The sequence below is a fragment of the Chiroxiphia lanceolata genome, chromosome 5, assembly GCF_009829145.1.
Source record: "Chiroxiphia lanceolata isolate bChiLan1 chromosome 5, bChiLan1.pri, whole genome shotgun sequence".
NCBI classification, from domain to species: domain Eukaryota; kingdom Metazoa; phylum Chordata; class Aves; order Passeriformes; family Pipridae; genus Chiroxiphia; species Chiroxiphia lanceolata.
In genome coordinates, this window is record NC_045641.1 from 52,299,926 (window position 1) to 52,325,968 (window position 26,043).

Genomic DNA, 26,043 nt, shown 5'->3' on the forward strand with positions numbered 1-26,043 from the left:
CCCTTCGTCATGGTCCAGGCTGGTGGGCAGCCCTCCTGGTATGTCCCGACCCCGCTTTGCCTTGCAACCTGCACCAGCTCATTTTTGCTCTTGCTTAAGAGCAAATACACAGTGCTGTGGCTGTGTACGTAGCTGCTCTGAAGCTGTGGCTTAGATCTGGGTTATTTTTGCAGATAATCCTCTTTTCTATCAGATTTGACATCAGGCAATCCCTCCAGATCCCTCCGTTTCTCCCTGTCCTGACTTCCCCCTTCCTTCCCTGTTCTGTATTCTCTTTCCTTGCATCTGTGATCTCCCTCTACGTGCCTCTCTCCTTTTCTTTCTTTATAGCTGCTCTCTGTGAATATCATTTCATCTGCTCACTTCTGCTGCTCTGCATTTCCACATTGCCTTTGTGTCTCTGCTGCCCTCAAATGGATGCATTTTTCTGCTTTCCTTTTTATATCTCTTTTCTCATTTCCTCTCCTGGTTGTTTCTCTGTGGTTATTTCCACAGTGCTCCGAGTTTCTCAGAGAGCCCTCTCTGCCCTAAAGTGCTGCATGTTGAGATCAGGTTGCAAAATACCTAGTGTGTTCTTGTTTTTTTGGGACCCCGCTACAGCTACTGGAGCTTGGCGTTTTCTACAGGGACTTAACTGTTTCACATATTGCCCCTTGCCTTCCAGCAGATCTGAGGAGGAACTTCCAGGGTGGTAGAAGCAGAAAACCAATCACAGAGAAGGAATTAAAGCTGCAGGCAGTCTGGCAGACAGTGGGAAGTCACTGGCTAATGGATGGGTGGATTGGATAGGGCTCTGATAAAAAGCATTTCCATATGTCAGAAGAATGCTGGCCTTTGTTTTCCACATGATCGTGCCCACACAGAACAACCAGCCTGGGAATGGGGCAGAAGACCATAGAGGCCTTGAGGGAAAGAAGCTTGCAGAGAGTGTAGTCAGGGTTTATTCCAGAAATTCAGTGCGATATCTGTCCTCTCAGCTCTTCTCCTGAGAGAAGATTTGATGGCACAGGAATCAGCACAGACTTCTTTCCCTGGGAGCTCTGCAACCCTGAGATGTCCCGAAGCAGTTCTTCAACACCACTGCAGGACACCGATAAAGTGTATTGACTTATTGGTAGGAGCTGGTACCTAGTGGGTGAAAAACAGGTGCTGAGGCTTCTGTTCTACTTGGAAGGGATCAGTTTGGGATAATGGGATCTCAATTTCAGTTGCAGAACATAATTTCATTACAGGAGCCCAGGGAACTCCCAGCCTGACACCACTTTGGTTGGGATTTAGCCAGGGGACCATGGAGAATGGGATTGATGCCAACATCTAGGGATCTGAATTTGTTGGTGAGGAGAAAGCGAAGGAGGTCTTGGTTGCCTTTCCCTTGTCTTTTGGTGCTTTTTTTACAGGAGGCCCTTGGGCAGGGACAGGCCCATCCGGTGACAGATAAATGGACTGCAGCAGATGGAGAGTGAGTAGATGGGTCCTGGAAAAATAGCGGTGTGTTCCACCTTGCTTGCTCAACAAGCCATGGCATGGCATCCAGAAAAGCTCACAAAGTATTTCGAAGAGGCGATGGATTTTCTGTCAAACTGTGGTTGTCTTCTGTAAAGTGACATTTACATTTTTGCCAGACAAAATTTTTCTGGCCTGCAATTCTTCCAGCACTTTGGGTTAATAGGAGCAGTGGTTGGCTCTCATTGTCTGGTGGCTCGACATTTAGATGATGGTCAGAGAGGGAGAGAGGGCAGTGGTTTTCAGCAGTGCTTAATGAAAAGCTGAAGGAAAAAGAAAATTTTTACTACTCTTTGGATGCTGTCATCTTATTTTTTCCATTACTTTAACAAAGACCAGGGGAAGAATGAATCCACTCATAGTTTTTCTCCCTGGCAGGGAGCTGCCATGCATGGCATTTCAAGACCACAAGCAGTCCCAGTGAGGGTGGCAACACTATGTGTTAGTCCCATGCTGAAGTCTTTTGATGGACTGCATGTGTAAGCAATTTCAATGTCTTCTTCCAGTGCAGAGCACAGCACTGTTACACTTGATGAGGCTGTGGGACACCTTTTATCTCCTTTAAAAAACCTCCTTCCATTGCATATGATTTTTTTTCTGCCACTGTTTTGTAATATTTATAAAGGGCAGTTCCTGATGGAAGTACTTGCAGGGCTCAGCTTCCTCCCCCATGACATGTGGGAGGAAGTTCTCCTCAGGGACTCTCCTTCAGGGCTCATCTGGGACTCCTTTCTGCTCTGTCAGGCTCACTCATACTGGCGTGTTCAGCACCTCACTGCATCTCTCCCTCCTAGGCCCCCAAATACCTCAACACACACCACAGTCCATTTCCCAGGATAACCAGTTTCCATTACCTCTTTCCAACTAACAGTTGCCCTGAACAGTAAATAGACCTGGTATTCAGCATTTCTGCAGCACTGGAACTTTGGAAGGAGCCCGAAGAGAGCACTGCTAATTAGGTCACATCTTATCTGTCAGGTCAGTGGATCCCTGCTTGAATGACTTAAGATACCAAAGTGCAAGAGTGACCAGCTCCACAGAGGGACCCAAACACTTAGATTGTAATCTTGCTCTCTCCTTTTCTCTTCTGCTGATAGCACTGAAGGTCACCTCTGTAATTCTCGACCCAGAGACAGTGTGTCAGGGGTAAATCAGCGTAGATCCACAGGACTTCAGATCACCACTCTGTATGCACAGTCTTGGGACATTTCTTAGTGTAACTTGGGAATCACTGTAGGTCAAACCTAGTTGTCCTGAGTCCAGGCAGAATGATTCCAGTGTTCCCTGCCAGTTTCACCATGGAAGACTGGGTAGTCAAAACACTGGGAGATATCTAGGGGAGCTCTGCAGGAAAATTTTGGGTAAAGAATAAGGCATGTACATCCCAGGAAGCTCCAGCCACCTGGAACAGGTAAATGACCAGGATGTGTTGCCCCAGCTCTGTGGAGACTCATTTACAGGGTCAACCATCTGAATGGCACCAAGCCTAAAGGAGAGAGTGTGCTCCTTCTCTGCCCCTTTCACCACATCTCTGATTTTCTTGCCTCTTGGAGCTAAGGTGCAGGGGATTGGACTTTTCCTCCCATGGATTGGGATCATACCCAAAAAGCCACTGGGAGTATCTGCCACATCTCCGCCGTAACACTCGAATGTAACCATGAGGGTGGTCACTGACATAACCTAGTTGTTTCTGTCCCTGCTTCCCCATCGTGCTGGCTCCTCTGGGCTGTGACCCTGCACTGGCAGGGCTCCCTGCTGCTCGTGGGCTCACTCATGTTGCTGCTGGAGTAGTGCCCACCATGGCAGGGTTGTCGGGGCATGGCAGGGGCAAGCGGAGACCCAACTTTCCAGAGGTACTGGGGGTGTGCAAGGCTTGGACAGTCCAAATAGTCCGGAAATGGGGCCAGCAGAGGGCACTCCGATACCACTGCTCACCCACCAGACTGAGCCTCAGATGGGGAACAGGGCTGCCCCCAAAACCCTACAGCCCTTGTGGGCTTTGCCCGACTGAAGGAGGAAACGAGAGAAGCGTAGCAGCCTTGCAGTGCTGTTTTCATCACTGCAGGAGGGGCAAGGAGAAAATGGGTAAGGAGCAATGCAAGGGAGAGATGTCCCATGAATCTCCCATGCCTGTCTCCATCAGCCACAGCAGTCCCATCACTCAGACACAGACATAGTTGGTAGATACAGTACAAAGAGCCTAGGGTTTCCTGCCTAAGGCGATGGGACAGCTGAGGGAAAGGCACTGCCTTCCATTCCTTGGAAGGACTGCTAAGCTGCAGGCTCAACAGTAGGACCCATCAGTCCCCTTCCTTTCCCAGCTGCCTATCCTGGTGACATCCCTGCCACTGTGATAGACCAGCTCTAGGCACATTCCAGCCATCCCTACCTTCCAGACAGTGTCATCAGGACTGACTCGCAGGCGGAGAATGGTCAAGGCTGGCCCTTTGGCAGATTAGAGCATTGCCCTTAATGGAGAAGACAGGAGCCATTTCAGCACTGCTGCTCATGGCATTGGATGGCCACAGCATTGGAGAGGGACCTGGTGAAGCCTGATGGGGTTGAGACATCCTTGTGAGAGGTGCCTGGCAGCAGAATCTTCTGGAGAAGTGTTTTGTGCGGGCCACAGTGCAGCAAAACCAGGCTTGCTGGTAAACCTCGCAGGAAGTCGAGGATCACTGTGGTGAGCCCTCTCCTGTCTCCTTATCACCTGGAAGCAGCTCAAGGAGTGCCATATGCTAGTGCAGAAGGTATCACTAGAGCTGCGCTCACAGCAGAAGTGGCAGGATGGTGCCTTGCAGTCATCTCTGGGCTGCAGCCACAAAATCAGAGGTGCCTGAATTAGCCTCCTGCTTCTTGCCTGAGGTCTGGACACCTTCCCCATCATAAGTTAGTACGACAGCTACCTGGGAAACTGGGATTCCCTGGAGCTCTTGGGAATGAGGGTCTCCCTGGCTCCTCTGCAGAGATGGCAGGAGCAGAGCACCGTCCTACGGCTCTGAGAGCCTGAGTGCCTTGTGGTTTTGCTGCAATAAATCTGGAGCAGCTATAAATCTGGAGCAGCTGGCTTAGTTCCTCAGGGTTCAGAAGAAAACACATCCACCCTGATGGTGTTTTTGTTTGCCCACTCACTGTGTTTCCTAATTGGAATGTCTGTAGCTCGAGAAATTGCTTCTTAGACTACAGTACCCACAGTCCTTCGCTGGCAGCTTGGCACAGCCTTTTAGGGCAAAGCAAAACCCAGATCTGAAGTGGGGGCTTTCTTACTGGACACATGCAGTCAGCTGGAGGTCTTCAGTCAAGCTGGCCGACCAGCAGGTGCACTTACTTGGTTCACTGCAAAACGACTGGTGAGATCAGTGAGTGAGAAATGTGCTGTGGTTCCCCACCTCTCTCAGAGACCATTTCCAGACCCTGATCCTAGCAAGCAGGTTCTCCTGAGTTTATTTCTTCTCCATTTCTGCACAGTCCCACTCAGAATTTTTTCTAAATGAACCCTGAAGTCCAGTTTGAGAAAAGTCGCAAGGCAGAAACAACAAGCATAATGAACCATATTTAAAATGATATTTTTTCTGCCTTTGGAGTTTGGTTAATTTATAATCTATAAAAGTCTCTGCATAATTGTATCTTGATTAAAATGGTATAATTAGGCGCTCTGGATCTCTTTCCCCTTTCCCTAAGATTATTTCTGTCTAATTGCTTTAATCTGTGTTTTCATGCACCCACTAGAAAATCAAAGCATGCTCCCATGAGGATGTGGGTGAGAGTGAATAAAGCTGACGACTCATTAAGTGCAGCAGAGAGAGGAAACTGCATCTAAATCACCACTACATTAACGAGGTAAAATAAAAAATCAAAACCAAATAAATAACAAAGAGATAGAGGATTTAAAAAAAAAAGGCAAACAAACAAACAAAAACAAAACCACAACTAAACAGCCTGACATAGATTTTAACATTAATTAAGAACATATTGAATAGCAAATTGTCTGTTCTTAAAGCCAACTTCCTCCATTGTTGAAGGAGAGCAATAGTCTGGGAATTTTAATTTTCCAAGTCTGAAGGTGGTTTGTGGAGGGGGCAACTTGTGCAGAATAGAGCCCTGCTAGGGGCAGAACAAAGTTCACTGATCAGAGATAGGAAGACGTGGGTAGGAAAGGCATCAGTCCAATACAGCAGTTTAATAACAGAGCGCCACAATTAGCCTCAGTTTTAGTGAGAACTGGATTAGACTCCAGGGAGACCACCGTCTGGACTCACGCAAAAAGTAATGACTGACTGACTGCTTTGCTAGGGAAGCTTGACAAATCCCTCAAGAGTTGACCAAGTATCCTATCCTCTGTCCTAAGACCAGAACAGCTTCACCTCTACCTTCTAAGTGATTTCTATCTTATTATCAATGATGTTCAGGTACAGACTCTGCCAGCTAGCACCAGTACCTACAAACAGGTCACTTACTTTCGTCCAAGTGAGAAATCAGGAAAACAAGACATCTAAAAAAGATTCTGGCTATGTGAATGGTCTATTAACATCTGCTTTAGTCTCCTGAGGAGAAGGTCAAGGTAGTGCTGTCCTCTGGCCTCCTATTGCAGGGGAAACTAACTGTGCCATTTGCTATTTGCCTAGCTCAAGTGCAAATTCCCACCCGTTGCAGTGCAGAGAGGCTGATTTGTGCCCCAGATGTGAGTGGAGAACTTTGTCACCAAGCTGTGCATGGCACTGTTTATTTTCAGCAGTACTAAGCCATCCAAACAAGACACTGTACTGACGCAGCCCCTCTCTTCTGGGATCTGGAGCTCTACACTGTGTGGCACAGAGGTGGTCCCTGGCAGGGTTGGTGATCCAGCTGCCCAGGACATGGGTGCACATAATGATTTCCTTCATGGCAGCTGACAGGAAGATACTGAAAAAGAAAGGAAGATCAGCTGCTTTCAGCCCTTGAGTTCAAGAAGAGCCTAATCTAATTAAGTGGAGACCACTATCAAATTACCAGCTCTCTTTTAACGTAGCCATTTTAAGTGGTTTGGTGTATTTATAGTAGGCAAGTTAGAGAGGGCTTTTCTCTCTTGAGGTTATGCTTGTGTGTAAGGGAGAGATGTATAACATTAAAACTCCTGCTTTGACTTATTTCTCATCCCCAGCCTAGAAAACATTTTGCTCAAGGTTTAAGACACCAAAATCTGCTCCAGCCAGCCTCTTCTTATGCCTGTGATTGGAATGTTTGTCTGGCCTGTTCCTGAATATTGCCCCAAGCCAGCAGCAGGGAAGTTTCCTCTTGGGATTAAGCTTTCCTTAAAGCAAATCCTTGTGCATCTATCTCGGGTCAGTTGGCAGCCTGAAAAGGGCAAGAGGAGGGGCTGGCTTGCTATGGTCAGAAATCAGCAGCCTTTTTCTGCTGAACTTTGACAGGAGTGGGATGCACCTGTCACCAGTTGTTAGGGAGTGAGTGGAGAGGCTCTTGGCTCCACAGCCCAGTGTGCATTGCTGGTGGATGGAGCGGCCCCAATTTTTCTTCCCCTCATTAGTGACTCTGGCAGCCTGCAGCCCTCTCTGTTACTCTCCCTATAATTCTATCTCTGGGGGAGCTCCCGTGTAGCAGGATCTGTGTCAGATGATCCCCCAGGCTTACAGGAGGGAGAAGATGGGAAATGCTCGTTAGGAGTTGTTTCCATGCATAACGACAGTAATAACCCTTAGCCCTTTATCTAAAGCTTTTACGAATGTTAATTCATTAACCTCTTGAAATCACCCTCTGAGGTGAGGATTGTTATCCACAGGATTGGACAGATGGAAGAAGCTGAGATGTGGAGTGCCCAGCCTGAGGCTGTGGGACAAGTCAGTCAGTGCCACCAGGTCCTCCTTTGCCCTCCAAGAGCTTGTCTCTTCTCTTCTGGTAAGGGGTGGGCTGGCTTCTACAGGTCACCCTGTGTCTGACAAAAGGAAACCTGGCTGGCAATGTTTGCTGTTTGACTGTGGCTGCAGAAGAGCCTTTCAAGAGGAACTGGGGCACTGAGCCTTGTCCATCTGTGCCACCATGGACTGTCACCATGGGAGGGCTTGACCTGCACCACACATAGGCCATGGCACTGCCCTTTCTCCAGGTGCTGAGGCCCCTGGAGTTTTTCTGTGTCTATCAGGTCACTACCTGTATTATTGCTTGTAAGCAGAGAGGAAAAAGGAAGGAGGGGAGAGAGAGGCACAGAGAAAGAGAACAAGGCAAAAGGCTTAGAAGTAAAAGGACTTTTTATCTCCTTCACCATCCCCATCTCCCTTCCAACTGGGTTTTCTTCTACTCTTAATGATGTGTCTCATTCCTGATGTGAAAGATTAAAAACCAAGAGATTAAAAGATTACACAAAGTGGATGAGATGGACTTTGCTGCCTCCCTCCCTCTTGCTGGGACAGACCACTGGGAAACCTCTCTCTCCTGCTTTTTCCGTCTTCCTTCCCCTCCCTTCCCCTCCCATGCCTTCATCTTTGCAGATCAAAAGGCCCTTGCCTTCTGATGGTTTTAGCCATGCTGGCCACCTTCAAGGCCACTCTCTGATGCTTGCTCAGGGGCAGGTGGAGAGAAAGGATATGTGTGAGCTTGGGGGAGCCACTGACACAATGCCTTAGGTGTCCATCTTCAGTAACTCTAGCATTTCTTCTCTGAGGAATTCTCCTTTCCCAGGCAAGTCATTTTTGCTGGAGAGATCTGGGATAAGGCAGGAAAAAGGTCCAAGGCATCCTGAACCCATTTTGATGAAGGTACCACCCATGGTGATGTGAAGGCCCCCTTGGGAGGTAAGTGTGTGGAAAAAAGCAGATCAAACTGGTGTCGGGTTTCCTTGGCTACTCCTCCTCTTGCAGAGCAGGTGCCTGCATAGGTGAGGGACCCCCTGAGTAGATCTTCAGCACTGACAAAGAGATTTTTTCAGCAGCAAGTCTGATATTTGCTCCTGTTCACTCCTGAGGTGTTGGGGATGTAGAGACCAATATGTTTGTTGCACTTTGAGTTGGAACTTCTGTTCTCTGCTCTTTTGCCTCCAGAGTGCCTTCTGCTAATGGGGCCTTTGAGGGCTTGAACTGTCCCACTGTAGTTCCAGATCAGGCCTGGAAAAATCCAACACTTTTCTGCCCTTTGATTTTGTTGCTCCATCCTTGCCTGAGTTCACTGTTGCTCTTCTTGATGGCACAAGAACCAACAGAGTTAGAACTAAGTCTGGCTCACCCTGAGCAATGTCTACAATATCCACATCCAAGGGAGGGAAGAAGGTCAATTCTGGGCCAGGAGTTGCTACCTTGTCCCAGGAGAACCTTCTGTCTGTAGCATGCTCACCTCTCAGCCTGATAGAGACAGCAGCACACAGCCCTTGCCCTCTCCTCTACATCCACAGCTATAAGAGGAGAACCTGGAATCACTTCCACCCTGGAATCTGTAAGCAGCTTTGTGGCCAGTGCACTCGTGGCATGTTATTTCCAAATATGCTGCCCCTTTGATTTGAAAAATGGGCCCCCCTCCATTTGGCAAAGATCAAGGCATTAGCATAACAGTGCAGGAATTGTTCATGGTATGTGTGCCTCCGCAGTCCTTGCTGTCTCTCACAGCCACTGCAACATGCATTTACACATGTAGAAGGAGCCTCATGTCTTTATTCCTGACAAATGTCTGACCCTGGAAAACAATCCCTTCCCTCCCTCCTCCTGGAGTCCCAAAGCCAAGCTGGGAGGTTGGGAGCGCACGAGCAGGGAAGGAAATCTGCCAACTTCGTCTTTCTCCCTGTCGCTCCCTCTTTAGCTGCCTGTGAGCGAAGTTGCAGTAAAATAATGAAATAAAAGCCAAGGACCAGAGAAAGCTGATTCATCCACAGCCCAGGGCCAGCAGCCGGCTCCAAGCAGAGCTGTAAAATCAATCTGTCACTGCTCACCGCAGTATAGATCAGTGGAGAGATTCTGACTGCAACGAGGGCAGAGCCCAGCCTTCTCCCTCGGCCCGTTTTCCCCAGCCGTGGGACCCAGTTGTACTCTAGTGGGAGACAGGCAGATGGGCAGGGGAAGAGGTAGAGAGGGAGAAAGGCTGACTCGCCAGCTCTGTGAGCTGGAAATGCTCCCAGTGAGACTCCCTTCCCTGGCAGCACACAATAAAGGCAGTGCAGGCAGACTGTGTGGCTGCCTTCCCTGCCTGACTCTTCCTCGTGTGGGTAAATGGCACAAAAGCCAGGTGATGAGTGAGGGGGTGAATGGCTGTCTGCACTCCCAGCCCCTGCTCCCTACAGGTACCAAAGGTCCTCGTTGAACATTACCTCTGATATTTCCCAGGTTGGGCACAGAGGGTTAAAAAATTGGTTTTGTCATCACTTTTGTGGCTCCCAGATTCTGGGCTATTCTGGGACTTAACAGCTCCCCGGCATATGTTGGAATAACACTAGGGAATTACTCTAATAAGGTCAGCTCCCTTGTTCACCCCTAACAGCATCTCCAGTCTTAGAGGATGTAGCAGCCCAACAGAGCAGCAGCTGAGCAGAAAGGTGTAAACCAAAGTGGGTTTTGGGGCTATTTCCTTCCCCAGTAAGGGGGCAGAGTGGTAAGGCATGACTGGAAGGTAGTGTGGTCTCAGAGACATAGGTACAAAAGAATTAGAAGGTGATTATTTTTCTGTATGCCTGGACATAGGGAATGAGGCACCTCTGCAGCTGACTGAAAGTATCTATGACGTCCTTAGGAGTTTTTTTTTCTCTCTCTTAGTGATTTTTTTTTTTTTTTTTTTTTTTGCGAAGGAAAAAAAAACAGAGTCTTTCCAGGGCTTTTGGCAAGGACAGAGCCTCTGCAAAGCAAACACAAGGGTGAGCCTCTAGATCATCTGTAATGGGACAAATAAGCATGGGGGGACTGGCTTTGAATCAGATCAAGGACCCAAATGTCCCACACCACTGGTAATGTGGTGTTTGCTTCTGCTTGTCTCTTGGGGCACTTCTATTCTGCTGGAGTTAAGTGTTGTTCCTGGGTCAGTGGGAGTATGAGCAAGTACCATTTGACCCCCACAGGCTCTGGTGGGGGATCCTGCCCCAACACTTCTGAGTCCTGAAGGGATGTGGGCCAGCAGGAGAGCCTCTGGGAGACTCATCACGAACAGACTGCAAGATGATCCTGGAGGAACTCAAGCAGGAACAAATCCTGCATTAATTTGGAGTTGGAAACCTTTTCTCCTACTTCAACACCCTCCAAAATTAGATAATGTCTGTCCTTGGAGGAAGTAGAGGGATATGGAACAATCTCTGTTCTTTTAGCTTTTAGCTTCAAAAGAGCTTGGAGGAAAAACCCCACAGTCATAACTCCCCAAAGTGATAAAGGTAAGGAAACTGGAGCCTGTAGTTTCCAAGACAAGCTTCCTTCTCCTCTGATTCCAGAAGGAGTGACTAGTGCTGGCATTTAATCCACCAGGAACCGACATCTACAGATGGTCCAGGGAACATCCAGGCATGTCCTCAGCTCTGCACATCTGTCTTTCTGAGGAGCCTGTGTGTGTGTGTGTGTGTGTGTGTGTGTGTGTTTTCCCACTTGGGGTTGCAGGTTTGGAGTACAAGAGGGCACAACAAGCTTCCTATGTGTCAAATAGCACTGATGACCTTGTGCGTTTGTACCTGGTGGACCAACTTCTTTCTTTTTGTGTGTATGATGCCTGGAGTTAGTTTTGTAGGTGGGTCCTTTGCACTTGCCTGTATTTTGAGGGAGGCAACTCATCCCCACAGGGCTATTTATTGTTTCCCTTCCCATGTACAGTGTTTGTGGGTTTCGTGTCCTGTCCATGAGTCTGCTGTATGCAAGTCAGAAGGCTAGGAGCAGTCCTCTGCTTACGGGGATTGGATTTATATGAGATTATTTCTCTTCCAACAGAGAAAAAAATGCACAGGGCAGTCAAAGGAACTCACCTTCCTTCTGTAGAGCTGCAGGAGTGAGGGAGATGGGGCAACTACATTGTTCTGTACCTTAATATTAACTAGCAGGATGGAGAGGTAGGCCACAGGTGAGCTCCTTTAGATGCAATGGGCACCACAATTAGAATAGAATAGAATAGAATAGAATAGAATAGAATAGAATAGAATAGAATAGAATAGAATAGAATAGAATAGAATAGAATATCCTGAGTTAGAAGAGATCCACAAGAAACATTGAGTCTAGTTCCTGGCTCTGCACAGAACAACTCCCAAAATCACACCACGTGCCTGAGAGTATTGCCCAAATGCTTCTTGAACTCTGTGAGGCTTGGTGCCATGGCCACTTCCCTAGGGAGCCTGTTCCAGTGCCTGACCACCATATGGATGAAAAACTTTTTCCAAATATCCAACCTAAATCTCCCCTGATGCAGCTACATGTCATTAATATAACACATTTGATAACAGTGCTGCTTGCAGTGGGGTGTGTGTGTCAGATTAATTCCTCTTTAGTTTTTAGACTGCATGAGGAAAGTAATTAGTTTCCCATTAGAGGTTTTACGTGTTTGTATATCTGTACCTGTGTGCACATGAGGGCTATGGGTGGTAGGGCTAGGTGTCTATTTACTTAAAAGCTGTTGCAAGCATGTTTGATATATATGCTGAGAGGAATGTCTTCATCCAGATGTTGCTTTTGTGTATGTCTGTGTGAGGCAGAGTTGCAGATGGTGTCTGTTCAGGTGGAAGTGGAGGTTTCAGAGCAACCTCTATGAATGCTCGCGTGAAGAATGTGGTCAGCCGGCACAGGAACATGTGGGTTTGAATTGGACATTAATAAATGCAGATATTAGGGCAGGCTTCTAACATCAAGGTGGCCAGAGGCCAGAACAGCTTCTGAGCAGGAAGCAAATAGTCTCACAGTACTCAGATGGACCTCGAGACATTTGTGAGCAAGACTGTATAATGTGGTGGCCCAGAATAGCAGGAGACTGGATTACACATCCCAGGAAGCCAGCTCCCATCCAATGTTCCCAAGTTTTTTCATCTGTTGAATGTGTACATGTGTCTGAGTTGAGACAGACAATCTCTCCACTGCTGTGGTGAGTGAGAGAGATGCATCATGTCCTTCCCATTGTGGTCTTGCATGTCTGTGCAGGGATTATTTATGTGTGTCATGTGTGCTTCTGCTTTTTGTGAAGGGACTGGGGAGTAATCTCTTAAGAGTCACTTTGTGTTTGGTAAGGTGGTTTCCTAGCAGGTTTGCCTGTGTGCAGTATTTGGGGGCCAAGATGTGGTTGATTCCCCAGCACTGGTGCACATGGATGCTTGTTTCTGACTGTGAGCAAGATATCCACTGGTGATGGCACGTATGGGTACATGGAGGTGGAAGGTCTTCCTGCAAGCTGTTGCATGTACATAAGGGTATATGGCTCTGGGTGGTTTCCAAGGAGCTGTTGCATTTCTGTGGTGGTGATTTGAGAAGGTGTATGAAAGACAGTCTACACAGAGCAGTCACACGCATGTGTTTACGTATGGATGAAACGTTTCTCCCGCCTCCTGTTATAGTTTCACGTGTCAATTTTTTTAGCAAATACCTCAGGGGCATGTATCAAGGTGTAGTTCCCCACAGCTGTTGCCATACCTGTGTCAGTAGGTATATGGCTGCTGCATGCATATATGCGTGTATGTGTGTAGCTCCCCAGGAGCTGTTGCTTGTAACTGTGTGGTTCCTAGAAGTTGTTGTATTTTCATGTGGATGACCTGATCCTAAGAAGCTGCAGCCTCTGTGTGTGTGTTTCCCCAACAGCTGTTGCTTCCTGGGAAGCTGTTGTATGTGTTGTGTAGCTCTTAAGCAGCTGTAGTAGGGAAATTGTGTGTGTGTGCGTGTGTGCGTGTGCGCGTGTGTGTGTGCAGTTCCCCAGCAGCTGTTGCATGCGTGTGCTCATGTCTCCGGTGGAGGCCCACCCCTTTCCGCCTGCACCGGAGCAGTGGCTGTGCAGACGAGGAGAGCTAGGAACTGGCTCCATGGGAGAGGGTCCTTCTGCTGTCAGAACCTTCCCAGCTGGGAGAAGCAGTGCCGCCGGCTCTGATCCCAGAGCCCTATCAGCCGAGCCTGTGGTGAATTAATCACTTGCGTTTTAAATGCCAATACAGCCCTTTCTGCCTTCTTCCCCCAGTGATGCGGATGCGGCGAAGGCAGCAAATCCTCCGGCTGTGTGTGCCCTCCCCGGACTGCTGCTCCATCCCCGCCTGTCGTGCCCGCGCGTGTGCACGGCTGGGAGTGCTGCCTAGGTGCGGCCAGGAATGAGACAGCTGTGGGGCACGGAACAGTACAGCTCCAAGGGGTGACACAAGTGGGGGATACCCCCCCCCCTCCACACACACATCTGCAGGGCTGCAAGTTGCTTGAAGACAGGGGTCTTTTGTGCCTCCACTTCATCTCTGTCATGCCCCATATGGAAGCAGGGAGCAATCGCCCCTCCAGAAGCAGGTACGTGCATGTGTATGTGTGACACGTTTTTGTGTGCAGTCCTTGTGCAGCTGCCTCGGGTGTCCTCGGCTCCTGGCTGTCATCTGTGTTGCCTCTCGAAGAAGCGGCTGAGATTGGAAAGGGGGGAGAAGGGCAGGATGCATGGATTGCCCTTTTCCTCCAGCTCGTGCACGCACTCCCTGGGGGGTGGATGTCTCTGATCTGAGGATGAAGGCGAGGGGTGAGTGTAAGGGAGATGGGGAAGTGGTCCGGGGGGGTGGGGAGGGGGGAGATTATGCCTACATGGGGTGATGGGAGGGAGGGAGAGAGGCTTGGAGACAGGTCTGTCTCCCTTTCAGTGTGAGTGGATGTGTGAGTGTGTGCACTTGCTTATGATCAGGATGCTGAATAGGTTCAGGGCTTGCTGCACACAGCTGGGTTTGACCCATCTGCATCTATTCAGACCTTGCAAGAAGAGGGGACTTGTGTATATGTGCATATATATGTGTGTGTGTGTCTTTGTGTCTGTATACATATATACATATAGGTATAGCTATAGGTAAATGTATATACCCCCCACATACATGCATGTGCAGATAGATACACAGATAGACCTCTATGTATATTGTCTGCAGTTATGGGATGAGAAGGAGACAGCCTCATCCCACAGCCCCCTGGACCCTGCCTCTTTGCAAACTTTGTTGGGGAGCCTTTGCGGGCAGTGATGTGTGTGTCTATGTGACTGTCCGTGTGTGGTGTGTGAATATTCGCCTGGTTTGCATGCAGGGGAGTGAGTAAATCTCTGTTCTTACACTGCTCTGCTGGGAGGCTGACTGGCTGCAGAAAAGTCATTGCGTGGTGTCTGTCGGGCGTGTGAATGTGTCTGTGGTGGTGGTGGGAGCTGGGTGTTTACGTAGGGGCCCAGGACAGCTACTCGAATGCATATATAAGTGCATATGTATTGCCTGCAGGGTGTCTGCGTGCCCATTTATTCCACCAGAGAAAGCATGCCCACATTTTTATGCACAAGGATCTTCCTGCTTTGGGGCATGGGATGGGGGGGAGGAGAAGCTGAATGAATGAATGGGAGCAAAAGGAGGGGGAAGGAGGAGGGGGGGTGGGGAGAGAGACGAATAGACGCATCCTATTCTCATCCCAGGACAGGCAGGAGTGTACAGCTGCTGCTGTTCCCATTCCAGAGCTTGGATCTGGCTGGGGAAAGGCAGCATAAATCTGCTAATGCTGCAGCAGGCAGCATATTCGTGAGCTGCTGGGTGTAATGCCGTCTCATGTGTGTGTGCTGGTGTGCCCCCCACCTCTGCACGCATGCACTGCGAGCACACGCGTGTGTATTCCATGTGTGTGTGTGCATGGGGGCGGGGGTGGCTGTGCATAAACAATATGCTCGCAAACATCCTCGCAAGCACCCAGGGAAGGAGGTGTCGATGGGGAGGAGAGCATCGCTCGTGCGCTGCGGGCGCGTACATCCTGCAGCCGTGCACAGCTCGTGGTCCAGTGGCACCAGCTCTGGGCTCATGCAAGCACAGTGGGTCCACACAAAGGGGGTGCGCACGTGCAGGCCAGACTCAGGAGCTGCTCCCCTTCCTTTTCACTAAAGGCTGGAGAGCAGGACCCTTCTCTCCACTCTGGAGGTAGGGAGCTATAAACCAAGGTGTGGAGCAGGGAGAGGATTGCTGAAATTGCAGGGGGGGTAAAGGTTACGTAGGGAGTGGGGAGAAGGAGGGGGGTCCATCTCCCTGGAGGGGGCCTAGGGGACTGGGAAACCTGGCTGCATTGCACGCTGCGAGCCAACGAATTTGTCATGCACCGGGAGCTTGGAGGGAGTGGGAGCGTGTGTAATGTGGGGGAGCTGGGGTGGAGGGGGAGAAAGGAGGCTGTGTTGAGGTATGAGGGGATTTCTGGTGAGCCTTACCTCCCCACACCCGCCCTCCTGGGTCCCCACACATCCCATCACTCCTGGGTCCCGAGAAGCGCAGCCTGACAGCATCGCTAATGTAATATTCAAGAGAAGCTTCATTTGCATGGAACATGCATTATTAATATATTTAAATACAGCCCCCCTCTCGCCTCCCCCCTCTGTGCAGACGGTACTAGCAGCACTGAGGAAGCTGCAGGGAGTGGAGGGGTGCCGATGCAGTGCCAGGGGTGAGAAGCAGCTACTTTAATCCTACTGAATTCCCCAACCCAGAAACCCACTCCCACTCCCAACCTCTTCCCCACCTGCCACCCTCCTCACCCCATTATTTTCCTTTGGGAGGTGGTTGGGTTTCAGGGCACCCAACCCACAAGTATGCAGATTTTTCGGTATGAAGCAAGCTGCCTTAATTTCTCTTTCCCCCCCCCCCATCAAAAACTACGACACCAAGGGAAGAACTGTGGATGTGTGGCCTTTCCCTCTCTTCATCCAGCTCCAAGAAAAGCGGGTATTTGGGAATATGCTCTCTGATCTGCTGCATCGGTTCAAAGCTAAGCTGTGGAGCAGAAGCCACTTGGAGGGTAGAGGGAGTGTTTGGGAAAGGGGGGCATTGGGAGGTGTAGTTTTTGCGGGGGGGGGGGCAGCTTGTGGTTAAAATCGGAAAGGTGAAAATCACAGGGAAGGCAGAAGGGAGGGAGGCATAGCTGTGATGATGTCTGTGATGTTTGTTCTTACCTGGGTCATGTCAGAAGCCAGATGCAGCTCCAGGCAGAGTGCAGCTGCCTCATCTGACCCTGCTGAAGAGTAGTGGAGAGCACTGCCCACCTGGGAAAAAGTTAGTGGTCACATCAAGGCCTGTTGAAACCTTCCAGTGCTGTTATCAGTTGTGTCAGAAAATATCAGCATATTTGCTGCACGAGAGAGAGCTGGCTGCTCTCTCCCTTGTCCCAATACAATAGTTTTTTTCCCTTGGTCCCGTGTGTGGGCCTGGGCTAAGTTGTTTCTTTTATTAGTGTGAGGTAGGGCAGAGGACATGTATGGAACACCTGTGTCCTCACACTCTTGTGAACTGATGAGGGGTGCCCTGCACTGGTAAAGGGATGTGATGACCACAAAAACCACTTGCAGTCCTCGCCCATGCCTGGGCACCAGAGTAGGACAGAGCAGCTTAGGTGCAGAGCAAATGTGCTCCATCAAAATATCCCCTTTTTCTGGGAACAGGGGAGCTTTTGCTTTTCTCCTCCATGGAAGAGCAGAGCTGTCCTGAACAGTGATGGATCCCCGGGCTGCTGGCAGCTATGGGGAAGACTGGAGTTTCCTTGATAGGAACTGCAGGTTCTGCCAGTGGGTATTGTCCAGGCTGGTCCTGATGATGTTAGGGTGGGTGCTTGAGCAGTTCTGAAGGGGGAGAGCTCAGTATCCCCCAATGCCTTTCCATGTGGGAAGAGGGGTGAAGGAGAGCATGGAGAGAGCTACTGAACACATGGGAGCCACTTCCCTCACCAGGGAGGGAGGCTGAAATCCTTTTTATGGGCTGGAAGAGGAGGGTGCAAAGCTCAGGGAGCAGATAAAGGGGCTGTGACCCACCTCCAGCCCTTTCTCTGTGCTGGGTCAGGATGGGTTTCTCACAGCTGTGAACCAGATGAATGCTGTATTTAAAGCCCCAGATGAGTCAAACTTGGCACTTTGGAGGTGACAATGACTGTGGGACTGCTGTTGTGTTTGCTTCAGCAGTGAGATGGTCTGGCAGCAGCTACAGCTTCACTTCATCAGAGCTGCATTTGTGCCCTGGCTTTCCTGTGCTCCCCAGCTGATGCCTTTCTTTGCCATTCCCTGACCTCCTCTTTAAGGTCTCCTGGGTACCTCAGGGGTACCTAGTCATTGCCTGAAATGAACTGTTTTCCTCACCAAATAATTTTCTGTCACTGAGGAGAAATGACCTCATTTTCTCAACACTCATAAGCCAAAAGGAAACCGAGTTCCAGCTGACCAGCTGAGGTACAGAAGGAGGGTAGGGCAGTTGTCACTCTTTCCATGGTATTTAAGAGGTGGGAAACAACTACCAGGAGTCAGGTTGAGATAGATGACAATGGATTTCATCCCCAGATGTTGTTTCTTGCGGGGGAGTCTTTAAAGGTTTCTGGGCAGCACTGGTTTGGGTAGTCTCAGTGGCTACATGGTGCCTTATAGCAGTCAGTCTGATAGCAGAGAGGTGGAGCAAATACAGTTGTGAGAAAGGATCATCAGTGGCATGACACAGGGAGGGGGTCACAAAGTAGGAGGAGGGATCCCTAGCTCTGCCACAATGACCCTGTGGAGAGTCCCTTTCTTCCCCTCTATGCTCCTCAGCTCTCACCTCACTTCTGAATAGTTTTGGTGGCAAGGTAATCACCACGGAAGGTGCTGTAGATATGAAGACTCTGCCTCAGTATGATGTATGTGATACCAGTTGTCTTAAAGCAAGGTGTCATATGTTTGTATTCATTCTTTCCATGGCTCATGGGCTCAATCTGTAGACCAGATGGGTCAGAACTGCCTGTGTATTTTTAGGTTACTATGAGACTCCATGAGCTATCTTTCCTCTGGGAGTGTTGGTTTATGCATGAGAACATGTATGTTTGTGAACAGGAAAGCACCATTTTGTGCTAGACTTTATCTGTCCTGTCCTTTTGTATGCACAGATCGTGTATGCTTGCCCAAAGTCTGTGTGCACATGTACGTCATTCCTGCCTCATCTGTATTATCCACGTGTTCCCGTGTTCACTTGTGTACGTGCCTGTGTGTGATGCAGGTAATTGTATGTGGGTTTATTTGTGGAGTGAACAGGTGTGTACATGTGTATGTGTGTGTGTATTCACCTTTCCATCTCTTGGGCTTGATGTCTTTTCTTAGTATATTAGTGTGTTTGTAGTTGTGCTCCTTGTTCAGCTGCAGGATATCTGTCCTTCCTGCCCATGTACCTTCTTCTCCCCATCCCTCATGAGTCTGCTTCTTCCTCTCCCTGGGGAGATAGCCTTGAGTTGTATTACCTGGTGTCACATAGATGAGGTGAGCTAGCTTTCCTGACATCCATGTACTCAAGCACATCCAGAAATACCAAGCCTTGAAGCACAAATTCATGTTTTCCCAAGGCTTTAGTGAGACCACTCTGGAAAACCTGGCATTCCAACCTGAGTGCTATACTAGCTGAAGGAGGGTGACAAACTGGAGGGAATTCAGAGAAAAGCAATGAAAGTTATGGAAGGGCTGAAAGTACTTATTTATGAGGAGACAATAAAAGAACAAAATATGTAGAGCTTGACTAAATGATGATACGTAACAGTTAAGATGTATTGAGGACTGTAAACACCAAGGAAAGGAAGACATTGTTTAAGATGGCAAAAAATGGGTAAAGTCAGAGGTACGGGATGAAGCTGAGAGAAGAGGAGAATATTTGTCTGTCTCTTAGGGATACATGCAAGCTTCCTGTTGTGAGTGCTCAGACCAACTATGAAATAGTGTGGCAGGTTTATGGAAGCACAACTGCTTGTTGCAAAGAAACGTGGTGGTGAAAAGAGGTGAAAGGAACAAGCTAGGCACTGCCAATGGTGGAAGTGGAGTGATCTGCAAGGCCTCTTCTTTATATGCAGCATTACCAGGGAAATTTTGAGACATGTTTGATTGTCTTTCACCTTTTATTGATTCCCTATCTCATGGCTGGGAAGAACCTGCAGACACTGTTGTTGAGGGAGCAGAGGTGATACAGGAGAAATGAGCAAACAGAGTCTGATGAAGGTGGAGGACATTATTCCCCTCCATCTCTCCACCTCTGGCTTGAGAGATAGTCTAGGAAGCAGTCTTGTAGGAAGTGCCTGTAGGTGAAAAGGGGCTTTGCTACAACAAATTTTCAGGACAGTACAGACTGAACCTCTCAAAGCAAGGGGTTGACAGTGGGGTCAGAAGGATCAGACTTCCCTCCTCTAAATTCCTAGTCACAGATGGTCCAGAATTGGGACAACAAGGTCAGAAGGATTAATACCCCTCCTTTTTCTCCTCATTGCAGTCATAGGCCAGGAAAATTGAGTGAGATCATAATAAAAGGATTAGTGTGGAGAGGCTGCCATGAATAGTGTGATAGACAGGTCATGGAAATGGAAGGGAATTCAAGGGGGTTAGACCTGTTACAGATGGTTTGCTGAAAAAGCTCTGTGTTTATCAACAGGCAAAGGGGATTTGGTCTTAGAGAAGTCTGGAATGAGGCATCAAGTGGGCTAGGGCTCAAGCAGAGATGTTATTCCTAGTAAGGATCTGTATGGAATGACTGGTTTAAATGACCTCAGACCTCCTTCAAGCTTTAGGTCGAAGGAAAACAAATCCTTCTTGGAATGGGCTCCGTGGTTTGCTCCCTTGTCTGTCCATCTCCAAAACGATGTAATGCACCAAAATTATGCTGTTACTCAGAGCTACTCTTTGTCCATGACTTATGGGTCAGTCTGGCTTTGGAAAGCCACAGGAACATCAAAAGGACCCTACTGAGCCAGGTCTGAGATCCTTCCAGTGCAGTATCTCCAACTGTGGGTTGAAGAGGGAAGGGCATACAGACAGGACAACCATGGAACATCACTTCCTCTGAACACTCTTTCAGCCTCCAGCGATGTGTGTCTGAGGGACCTGGTGCTAGAAGATCTGTTGTACACTTCATAGTTGTCAATGGACTTGTTCCTTCCCTGAATTTTTCCAGCTAATTTTTGGAATTGGGTAAAGTTAGGGTCCTCAGAATCTCATGGTAGGAACTTCTGCAGCATAAACATGCAATTTGTCTTGAACCTCTAACTTTCTGATTTAATTTCCTGACCCTTGATTTTTGAGTGGGAACATACAGTTAACACCTCTCTCCTCTACTCTTCCTGTGTCATCTGTGGTTTTATAGACCTGTCTCACTTTATGGTCTCTGCTGTCTCTTTTCCAGCATCCCTTCACCTTTCATCTTTCTGCATCTGTCAGCTGCCTCTTTCTTGGCTACAGTGGTGTAGCTTTTCGAACAGGACATGGGGCATTGCTAGGTGGGAAGCACATCACAGCAATGAGTTGCACCCAGGTTCCCACGGAGGGGAAAACAGTCAGCTGCACTGGCATGGGGTAGGAGGAGATGAAGAAGCTGGGCAAAAATTCTGAAACCAGTTGAGGGTGCACTTGGCCATCGAGGCAGAACTGGGCAGGCTCTTAGGAGGCTTGAAAACTAGGAAGGGGATTGTCCATGATCTTCCCAGGCACAGAGGTAATGCTGACTGTTAGTTTCCAGGGTTCTCCTTTCTACCCTTTATAAAGATGGGTACAATGTTTCCCTTTTTTCTAGTCACCTCGGACTTCATTTTAGTGCCATGACTTTTCAAATGTCATGGAGAGTAGCTTGGCAACTATATCAGCCAGTTCCTTCAGGATTCTGGGATGCATCTTGTCAGGCTTCTCAGACTTATGTGTGTTCAGGGGGTCACGAACCTGAACTTTACTTACAGTGGGAGGCACTTTGCTCCCCCAGTCCCCATCTTGCTGTCCATCCACTCAAGAGGTGTGGGAAGAGACGTTGCAATTGAAGACTGAGACAAAAAAGGGTGTTGAGTACCTCAGCCTTCTCCTCATTTGTTGTTACCATTTTTCCAGCATTGTTTATCACTGTTTATCTCTAACCTTCTTCTTCTGGTTAACATACCTGTAAAAGATGAATGAAAATGAACATCAGCCATCTTGTGAGTGGTCTTCAAACTGAATAGGTTCAGAAGGAGAAAACAGGCTCATGCCAAGGAGCAAAAGGCCCTGGTGGGGTGCAACAAATATTGGAGGGTACGGGGAAAGAAGAAGGTGCCCTCAGTAGTCCTTATGACGTTTCCTACAAAGGAAAACTGTTCTGAGTAACCTTCGAACTAGTGGCTGTACGGCACTGAGGGAAGTGGTGGGAAGTCTCTTCAGATGCAGTCAAATGCAACCTGAGTGAGGACAGGCCACAGAGAGAGTGAGGGACAGCACTAACAAGAAGGGAGGAGATGAAGGGAGAGGTCTGGTGTGAAGGAAGGGTTAAGGGGTGAAGGCAGAAAGGCCTGAACAACATCAGATGGAGAGATAGTAATGAGCTCTGTAGCAGGCACTTATAATTTGAGATTTCAGTCAAGTCCCCCACTGTGAACCTCTCACAGAGCAAGGACCTCTTCCCCCGTCCCAGTACCCTGCTCCCAGCCTGGTCACACCGTGGGAATGCGCTGCTGCCTTGCTCTTCCTTACAGAACAAGGAAGGTGGTGGGACACGTTATATAACACTGTATGTGTACAAAGCTTTTCCACCAATATTCAAGTGTGGAGATGGTGAGGGAGAAGTTATTTTTTCTTCCTCCCCTCTCACTTTCAGTCCTTTCTTTTGTTTTGCCTCCTCCCCCATGCTGGTTGTAACCTTTCTTCCCATCTCTGTCTGCTCACCTAGCACCAGCTGCATCCTGTGTCTCTGTTTGTTTTCCTTTAATCCACGCAATGGATCAGTGACAGACCCTCACTGTAATTTTTTAAATCAGAGCCCTTTATCTTGAATTGAGCAAGGTCAGGGGAAGCTTCTTAAGGCATCTTTTTATTTTCTATCTCTGCCTCAGAGCAACTTAAAGGATGGCTCAACAGGATTAGTAGAAAGCACAAGATTGGACAAATGGATTTGGCAGGGGCTGGCTGGTGGGCCTGGGGGAGTGGGAGCTTGCTGTGCTGCAAAGTGGAAGAGCTGGGCTCTGCTCAGGGCCTCCATCTTTGCCTGCTGCGCCTCTGGGCATGTGAAGGCAGCTGGGCTGATGCTGAGTGCAGTCCTGGGAGAGAGCAGCCTGGCCTGAGGCATCGCTCTGCACTAAGCAAGGATACTTAGCACTGGTCTGATGCTCCAGGGCCCAGGCACAGGGATATCACCCTGTGCTTCAGGGATGGTTGCCCTCAGTGCAAGCCCTTCTGCAAAGCCTGGAGGGACACACTGATCACAGTGGAGGTATGTACAGCTGGAACAGAACAGTTCAGGCCTCAGGAACAAGCCAGGATGCCATTCCATGCTGTTGCAGGTCCCCAAGGCAAGCTTCTCTCTTCACCCCCAGCCTGCTGACTGCTGCTGGGGGTGTGAATTAGCAGTCCAGAGGTCCTGTCATTAGGCTCTGCTTCCTTCACTTGGCTTTTTCTGCTTCCCTCCTCCCCTGTTTTGTCTTATGGTTTTGAAGTTCATGTATTAGAAGAAAGTGTCAGGCTTGCGATCTCTCCTTGCACAGCTGATGCACAGTGCATCCCTGACCAGTTTGTGCCCTTTGCTCCCCCAGCCCCTCGGTGCTGCTGGCAGCATCGGTCTTCCCCTCCTCTACCCAGGGTGTCTTCTCCCCAGGGAACAGCTGCCTCTGCCTGGGCTGGGAGAGGGTTTGTGCCAGGCTGCCCCTTCACCTGTGATGACCAAGCTGATTTGACCAGCTACTCATGCAGCCAGCCACCAGCCTGTCCCAGAAGGGACTTGTCCCTTCCCTACCACATGGTCAATCTGCACCAAGTGGGAGCCCCCATCCATTAGTTCTTTGGTTCCTCAAGTGACTGCTTCTCTCCTTCACCTGAATTCCCTCTGTCCTGTCCTGTATTCTCAGCGTACTGGGACTCGGTGGTCAGAAAGGAGATACAAGAGGAGCATCTTTCCCAGCTGCAGTCAGTTCCTACAGCCTGTTCCCCATCAGACAGGCAGCTCCTCCTTACATGCAGTGTTCAAGTGCCTACACCCATTGTGTTATCCTATGTGCACACATACAGCAGCGTGAATCGAGCATGCAAGGGAATAGAGATTCACATAACCTTGCCCTTGTTTTCCCAAGCCTACCAGAAAGATGGGATGGCTGGATTAGCCAGAGACGTGACTGCTCCTTCCCAGTGAAAGAATTTCCCTCACAGGACTTGCCACACTGTAGTCTTCCCATTAGCAGCCCCTCTTCTCCCAGGCAGATGAACGGTCTCTCTGGGATCTCGTTTCCTTTCCATCGTCCTCCTGTCCCAGCCTAACCGTACGCTGCAGGGTTTGTCTCCAGTCTGGGGCACCCCAGCCCCTCAGCATGTGCTGCCAATGGGGGAAGCTCATGCTGTTTCTGCACAGAAGAGGATTTGCATGCATGGTGGGGGAGAGACAGCCTGCCCTGTTTATTCCTAATGCTCCATATTATCTCCATTAATAATGCCACCTCTGCCTCACATGCTAATTAAAGCTCAAGATTGTTAATGTAATAGGGAATTTGGGCAGAGACCACACAAGACTGGCTGGATTAAGTTAACCTTATGGACTGTTAATGGATCTCCTGGAGGGGCATTTCTGCCTAATGAGAATCCAGCTTGAATGGTAATCAGGGGCTCACTCTCTGCATGCCTGGTGGGGCCTGGAAAGCGAGTGGAGCTGCAGGGCAGGGAGCTGCAGGGCAGGACGCAGGAAAGGCATCGGCAGGAGCTGCTCATGAAGCCGAAGAGGGCTGGAGGGAAAGACCTCAATGTGAGGGAAGAACTGGGATGAATAAAGTAGCAATGCTGTGGTCCTGCACAGCGGAGAGCCCCAAACAGGCTTTGAGACTGGCTCTGTGCTTTTTGTGGCGGGCATTTAAATACCACAACAAAGGGTTATTTTTCTGGTTGTGATTGCCAGCAGTGAAAAGGTCACACAAACTGTGTTAGCCATGAGCAGGACTCCTCTCTAGGGAAAAAAACTCAGCAAGATCCTGACCTGTCTCCTGGACACCTGCACTGTGGGTCATTGCTGCTACACTGTGGGTCTGAGAGCCAGAATTTCCCAGTCTGTCTTGTTGTACAGTGTGGAGAAAACATCAGGGAAGGGATCTGCCACTGAGCACTCTTATGTGTAGGGTGAAAGGCTGGGTTCAGAAGAAACCTTGAGACAAATTAAAGGGGTCAAAATAGAGCTTAGAGGCTAGGCTTTCAGTGTCTGGATTGGGTGAAATTTGGTGATACCACAGATCCAGGATTGCAGTTGAGGAAAACGAGATGATGCTTAAGTGTTAGGCTGCATTTCAAGGAAAAACTGTATATTCCTGGGCCTGGATGAAACCGGGTCTTGCTGGGAGCCCATGAAGCCTTCCAGGGAAGGTGTGCATATTTTCACAAATGGCTTCTGTGTACTAGTTTTGTTCTCCAGAGGGAATAGGTGTGAAGTGGGATATAGGGCAAAAGCGAAGTCTGAAATGGAGGCCAGTTGTTCACATTTCAGTTTGGGGAGTAGAGTAATTTAGATCAGCCCCAGAACAAACAAGTAGAGGTGTTTGGGAGGAAGGTAGTGATTTGGAGAACTAGTTAAAGGAATAAAGAAATATCTTTGGGGTTTTCATCTTGCTCAAGTCCCACTGCCCCAGGAGGTGCTCCAACTGGGCAGACTCCATGCTTTGGAACCTAGCCTGAAAATTGCTCAGTACATGCAGGATCTGGCCAAAGGTTTAGCCTTCTTATGGCACCAATGACAGAGCAGCTAAGACATGTTGCTTTGGCTCCAGAGGGGTGAATTTGAGCTGTGCTGACTGCAATTCATGCACAACATTTCTTACACCAACCCCAGCTGTGGGTGATTCTGGCTGGGGAGCTGAGAGTCAGGCAGGCATCACTGCAGCTGCAGCAACTTCTCTCTACTCCAGCTATAGGGACTATTCTCTCCTAACTCTCTTACCTTGAGTTGCCTTACCTGAGATGTGTCAGCTTGAGATGGCCCATGGCTTCAATGCAAGATATGAGTCTGGTTTGTAGTGCTTGGGGGGCTTGGGGGTGAAAGTTTGTGGCTTTGGCTGAAGGTCTGTGAGTTTGTGATGCTGTACCTGGGGGTTGGAAAAAGATGACAAGGACATGGAAAGGGAATAGGTCCAGTTCTGGTTACCCAGTGAGGGTTTTTTTCCACTTTCTGGCTCTTGATACTGGAAAATACCAGGGAACTGCAAAGAAAGGAGTTCCCTCGCTGTATGGTGTGTGGGAGTTGGTTCCCAGGGCAGAGCATGCCGCTGCCAGTCAGCAAGGGGACCTGAGGGAAGGCGAGAAAGGAAAAGCAGAGATCAGGAGGAGATGCAGTGCAGGAGCCAGACGGACTGTTCCACCCAGAGAGGAGATCCCGTCCCTGCAAACCTGTATGCTCCCAGGGGTGCATGGAGCACATGCACACTTTCCAAAGTTTTGTGCTGTTGCACAGCATTGCTTTCAAAAGGATGCTCACTC

General features: G+C 49.1%; 1 long non-coding RNA gene across 1 annotated transcript in view; it reads left to right on the plus strand.

Moving 5' to 3' along the window:
• Positions 1-13,410: 13,410 nt before the first annotated feature.
• LOC116786733 overlaps positions 13,411-26,043 on the plus strand; it is a 49,591-nt gene continuing 36,958 nt past the window's right edge. Inside the window, exon 1 of the long non-coding RNA XR_004357056.1 lies at positions 13,411-13,907. This is a non-coding gene — a long non-coding RNA (uncharacterized LOC116786733). The remainder of the gene's footprint in view (positions 13,908-26,043) is intronic.